The sequence below is a fragment of the Periplaneta americana genome, chromosome 2 (assembly GCF_040183065.1).
Source record: "Periplaneta americana isolate PAMFEO1 chromosome 2, P.americana_PAMFEO1_priV1, whole genome shotgun sequence".
NCBI lineage: Eukaryota > Metazoa > Arthropoda > Insecta > Blattodea > Blattidae > Periplaneta > Periplaneta americana.
The window spans coordinates 112,927,701-112,934,503 of record NC_091118.1 but is presented as its reverse complement, the minus strand read 5'-3'; the positions used below and the strand labels follow the sequence as shown (position 1 = coordinate 112,934,503).

General features: G+C 35.3%; 1 non-coding gene across 1 annotated transcript; it reads left to right on the top strand.

Annotated features, from left to right (window-relative positions):
* The first annotated feature begins 1,321 nt into the window (after positions 1–1,321).
* Positions 1,322–1,394, top strand: TRNAY-GUA (transfer RNA tyrosine (anticodon GUA)). The gene has a single exon. It is a non-coding gene; the product is annotated as a tRNA-Tyr (tRNA).
* The last annotated feature ends 5,409 nt before the right edge of the window (positions 1,395–6,803 follow it).

Here is a 6,803-nt window from a genome sequence, read left to right as displayed (position 1 = left end):
GATCATTTTCTGTGATCATCAAATTCCGAGTCATATTAATAACACATTAAAAGTCGACCATTTTGTGAGTTCATGCGAGTGAATTAAACTCGTCAAGCAGTCGAATTCTCTGACAACAGTTACTGACAACATGGGGAACTAACCAACATCCGTATAGTGGTCGTAAACACAATGCTAGTGTCAATGAGGTCAGAAACAATTAAATGGTTGGCTCTTATACAAGGTGTGAAATTTATGGAATTAACCAAATATGTATTAAACAACCTAACAGCTTATTTAGCTATACTTTTGGGATTTTGTATAAATACACAAATGAAGTAATTTTTTTGTTTTAATTGCATCCGTCAGGTGACCTCCTCTTGCAATGCACTGCAGAAGTTGCTTCTGGAAGCTTGTCATGACACGAACACATAAACCCTGACTAATGTGTTCAATTTATTGCCGAATCTTCTTCTTCAACTCTTGAACATCATGTAATTTATGGAGGAACGCCCTCTGTTTCAAATATCTCCCTAAGAAAATATCTAATGCTATGAAATCGTGTGAACGCGAAAGGCCATGGAATGAGGAAATGATGCGCCGGGGAAGAACCTCTGCAAAGTTCTGCAAACGCATTTGAAACAGACGATACATACATTACATGATATTCAAGAGCTGAAAAACAAGATTCGGCATGAAATTTAACACATTGGCCATGAGCAATAGGCTAATATAATATGTTCATGTCATAAGTTTCCAGAAGCAACTTCAGCAGTGCATTGTAAGATTACCTGAAAAATGTGGTTTTCAAAAAATATATTGAATTGTGTAAATAAACAAAATACAAAAGTATAAGTGAGCTATGAGGTTTTTAAAAATGCATATTTGATTCACTCCATGAACAATTAATATATGAGGAGAAAAATTCGCTCCGACGCTGGGGATCGAACCCGGGTCCTTGTTCTACGTACCAAGCGCTCTGACCACTGAGCTACGCCGAATTCAATCCACAGCACCGGACCGAATCCTCCTCCTTCAATGTTTCCCTTTGTGGCCTGACTCCAAGTTAGGCATATATGTTGACGTATATTATGTCCAATGTCAACTGCCATTATACTAGGAACGCACTCAGCTGAGTGACTTGTTTGGCAGGGATTCCGCAGTTACGTGCACAGTAATCTGTACAAATATATGCATTGCAGCTATGAGAGTATTATAGATTTATTTTATTAATTTGTCCTACAGAATAATATCTGTGATATTGACAATTAATATTTGAGGAGAAAAATTCGCTCCGGCACCGGGGATCGAACCCGGGTCCTTGGTTCTACTGTGGATTGAATTCGGCGTAGCTCAGTGGTCAGAGCGCTTGGTACGTAGAACCAAGGACCCGGGTTCGATCCCCGGCGCCGAAGCGAATTTTTCTCCTCAAATATTAATTGTCAATATCATAGATATTATTCTGTAGGACAAATTAATAAAATAAATCTATAATAATCACTCCATGAAGTTTTATTACACTTGAAAAATATTTCGTTAAAAATTCTCCACTCTATAGGCTAAATTTCATGCATTATTGTAGCTCTGTGTCAGCTTTTAATAAAGACTATAAAAATCTGGCAGGGAAAAACGATTTCCAAATATATTGCGTGAATAATGTTTTTAGATTGAGAGGAAATGTAATGTTTGTGCTGAAATGAAGTCCATGTTATAGCCTACTCGTAAGATAATAAAATTAACTTACATTTGTCATATACTATGATCGTATCTACATTATTCTATAGATTATTATTAAACGAGTAGTTTTTATAAACCTGTATATTGCATATTTGTAAATTTTATCTTCAAAAAGTGCCTAAGGATTTCAATGAAATAGAATGATCTAACGTTTTCGCGTGCTAGAAAGCTATTTGGCTAGGTTTCGACTTTGAGAAAACTCATATAGCCCTACGGGGTGGTTAAATAACCATATTTAGGGAGTTCCATTGTTAAGATAGCCTATATTTAAATTTATAATTACGTTCTTTCATAATTTATATGCAGTGTCGCCAACTTCGATGGTTTCTTACTGAATCTGATGGTTTTTAGATACGGTAGTATTCAGAGAGAAAAACTGTCGTCTGTGGTGAGAGGAAATTTCAGAAGCTTTTAAAGGTTTGTTCAGAGTTACCTGGGTTTGCGACGGTGATGCTGGAGACGATGCCAATACGTGAATCTCAGCAACAATTGAGCCGTTCAGAGCAAAAGTGGTGCAAGTCAAAATTGGGTAATGAGGTTTAAAATAAAAATTCTGTAAAATACAGCGCAAAGTAGCAATTAATATGTCCTTCTTGCTATCCAGTGACTACTAAGTTAATAGTTTAAATAAATTGAATGTTAATTGCTACTTTGCGCTGTATTTTACAGAATGTTTACTTTAACCCTCATTACCCATTTTTGAATTATACCATTTCTGCTCTGAACGGCTCAATTCCTTTAGCCCAATTTTGCACTTTCTTGAATATCCAATAGCGAGAAAGGAAAAATAAATTGAAGGTGAAATGAATTATGAATCGCCTTGAATAGAGGTGTTGCCAATTTAGCGTTTTTCCGCTAGAGTTGTTTTATTTCTATGTTAGTTTAATGGGTAAAATTTATCAACTGTGTATCATTGATATAGGGCAGGCGTGTCCAAAACAATTGGTAGTGCCGAATCACTGCTGGATGCAGCCCGCAACACTTCTACGTTTGAGAAGTGGAGATGAAGAGGTAGCTGATACAAATTACAAAGTGTGGTAGTGGTGGATTACTTCATGTCGCTGTTACCAACGACTGTTTATTTATCGAATTATCAACATAAATAATACATATCTAGGTCTACACAAAATTATTCCATGAAATACCTATTTCCCTACAGTTCCTCTTTCAAATACGACACAATCAACATTTGTTTAGAAATGAATATAATCCATGTTTCTCTCTTAGTGAGATAATGTATAATGCTTCTAATGTACCAATTGATATACTAACGAATTGTTACTGTATTAACTAATCATTATTTACATAAAATTTACTCTGTCACACGATAAAAGTGTTAAAATTGTTTAAAAAGGTATTTACCTTCGACAGACGGCCCGTTTCGACGCTATTTGTCGTCGTCTTCAGTGTCTCTTGAACCACTGCTGATTTTGGCCCTGCGATGTGCAGTTGTCGATGGTAGGGGTGGGGGTGTGTTGTTCCTATGGTGGGGGTTGGCTGTCTGTATGCTATGACGTATTATGATGTCAAACAATGTGTGCGTATTGAACTGTAGTTGCGTATTAAGTATGTAATGTGGGTGTGCTATTGTGTTCTTATATATTTCGTATTGTTCTAGGATATTTAACTGTAAACTTTTTGGTGTGATGTGTAAAATTTCCATATCTGTTTCTATATTATTGTAGTCATGATTATTGTCGATAATGTGATCTGCATAATTTGATGTAATGTAAGGTTTGGTTATAGCTTTAATATGTTCGTTGTATCTTGTATGAAAGGATCTTCCTGTCTGTCCTATGCACATCACACCAAAAAGTTTACAGTTAAATATCCTAGAACAATACGAAATATATAAGAACACAATAGCACACCCACATTACATACTTAATACGCAACTACAGTTCAATACGCACACATTGTTTGACATCATAATACGTCATAGCATACAGACAGCCAACCCCCACCATAGGAACAACACACCCCCACCCCTACCATCGACAACTGCACATCGCAGGGCCAAAATCAGCAGTGGTTCAAGAGACACTGAAGACGACGACAAATAGCGTCGAAACGGGCCGTCTGTCGAAGGTAAATACCTTTTTAAACAATTTTAACACTTTTAACGCGTGACAGAGTAAATTTTATGTTTTTAACAAAGTGTTAACGAGAACTTTAAACAATGAATCATTAATTACTCGTTCCTTATCAATTCAATCAATAATTAACTGTAAACAACTTTGTTTATTGCATATAATTATTATTATTATTATTATTATTATTATTATTATTATTATTATTGTCGTTGTTGTTGTTGTTGTTGTTGTTGTTGTTGAATCAACTTTTCGAAGACATGTTTGAACCTCATAAGTGATGCCAAGAAGTCACTACTACTGCTGCTGCTGTTACTAGGCTACCACCACCACTACTACTAGGCATGAAGTTAGTCCCTTGAGGAAGTTGGTAGGTCTATGGTGTAGTAGTTCTCCATTGCTAACGGAAATATGGGGGTATTCCGAGGAAACCTGCCTAACAGTATCTGTCTACCATAATTCCATTTAGACTCGCCAGGTCTTCAACTCGTGCCTTCACTGCGAACGATATTGTCCTTCAAATAATCTTACGACGAGCGTGTGGATGTAGGTGATCAAATCACCGATGGTGTTTCGTACCGATAGATATGAGTTGCGAAAAGTAATTAAAGACCAAAGAATATTATTTAATGATTTAAGTTTGAGTGTGTGCACTTGTGCACTTTGCGTGCGCTGTGGTTTGAGTGAGCGTCGTGGCTTTTAAGAGAAATTGCTAGTCAGGGGTGTATATCTTACAGGGAATAAGTTACTACAGCAATTTAAAGTTAATACTAGGCTATACATAGGCCTATTAGGATCATTTATTTGGGAAATTTATGCTTCGACAATCATGTTAAATAATATTTCAATGGAAGTTTACTTGACAATAATACTTAATAAAAATTATTTCACATTATAACACAAACAATTTGAAATATTACTTATTTTGAATGACACTACCCATTCATGAATAAATGAGCAGTATGCTATATCCTGACACCTTTTCAAAATGTTTATATATTGAGGAATTTTTCAAAATAAAACTAAAATAATTCAAATATATTTTATTTTTACTATGTTCTAAGTTTTTGTGATGTTCTCCAGAAATTATTCTTTCAATGTTAGTTTTGCTGGAACCTATCTTCATAATTGACTACATGTGAGAAAATGTCAAACGTGGTATTCGCCTAGTTTTGTTGAGATTCATTTGTGAAAAAAAACTGTTCGCACCTATAAGTGCTCTCAAATATTAACATTGCTTTTACTGCAAACTTACGAGCGAGTTGGAATTTAAACAAATAAGTAATAACCAAAGCAAAACTTTTACAAAATTGTTAAAATTGCAACGTTTTAATTTCTAGATAGATTTTCAATATTTTAGTAAAAATGGACTACTTATACATAGTTTCAAATGTTTTTTTATAATCAACAATCATTTTCATCTCTTCATCTTCCGCGACGTTCTTGTATTCATGGGAATTATATACATCGTAAAGTCGCTGTACATTAAATTTCTTAGAGGTGGTGTTTTTTCATATTATGCATTGTGCCTCTCCATCGTGATTGCGGCATGAAAACTGGAATAACCAATCTTCATGCTAAAATTGAATAATACTGTTGATTCTAGAACTAGTAGTGCTATTTGAATGTAAATTAATAGTCTTCATAATTACACTCATCCCTAACATAATTGAATCTTATAATGAATAAAAATGGATCAGCTTCCCATAAATAAACGTAAATGTAAAAAAGAGTTAATTCTTTCCATCATTTCAACAAAATAAATTATACATTTTAAAATAAAATAATTAATCATAATACATACATAATTATAAAAAATCCCATAGGGTCTCACTACCACTTGTCATCGTGTTGTTTTCAGTAGGTACTGTAAAGCAAGCAATCGTATGTGTCGTAATAGCGGTTTACATATTCACCCCTGCTATCTCTTTTGCTGTGAAAGGGGGGAATAGGATAGGACCCACGAGCTGGACCGTTTACACGGCGGGCGACTTACTCATAGCGAGCTGATTCTGACGTGACTGCTATAAATAATTAACTCACTACATTTAAAAAAAAAGCTAAGAGGGAAGGTGGGATGAATGCATTCTCTAACAGTGAAGTTTTAGTCACTGAAATAGCACAGAAATTAATCAGAAACATCCTAAGGATTACTAGATACTACTGTATATATCATCCCCATATGACAGCGTTCCTTTTCAAATGGTCGTTCTCATTTGGCAATATAATCATCCTTCGTATGTAAACAAGTTCTGTCAACTGGACGTCGTCAGAATGGCAACGTAACCAACCTTCGTACATTAACGAGTTAACTTTTTCTTTTGACAGCTGTACATAGCTACATTCATTCATTTAGTGTTCTGCTCAAGGGCAGGTCCTTCACTGTAAACCCAGCTTTCTCCAATATTTCCTATTTTCTGCCTTTCTCTTTGTTTCCTCATATGATCCATATATCTTAATGTAGTTTATTATTTGATATCTTCTTCTGCCCAAAACTCTTCTCCTGTTCACCATTCCTTCCAGTGCATCCTTTAGTAGGCAGTTTCTTCTCAACCAGTGACCCAACAAATTCCTTTTCCTTTTCGTGATCAGTTTCAGCATTATTCTTTCTTCACCCATTCTTTCCAACACAGATTAATTTCTTATTCTGTCTGTCCACTTCACACGATGCATTCTTCTCCATAGCCACATTTCAAATTTTTCTATTCGCTTCTCTTCATTTCGTCGTAATGTCCATGTTTGTGACTCATACAATGCCACACTCTACATGAGGAAACAAAAAAAGGAGGTGATTTATTTTTATAACGAAACGAAGGGAGGAGTCGACACATTCGACCTGTTAGTGCACAATTATTCTGTCTGTAGCCGTTAAGGTATTTCTTTGGAATATTAGACCAGTCTGGAATTAATTCCCTTATTTTATTCCAAACAGCAAGCAAAGTCGACAAAATTGTGAGGAGGAAGCATTTGCAAGCACTTGGTTATCAGCTCGCAAGG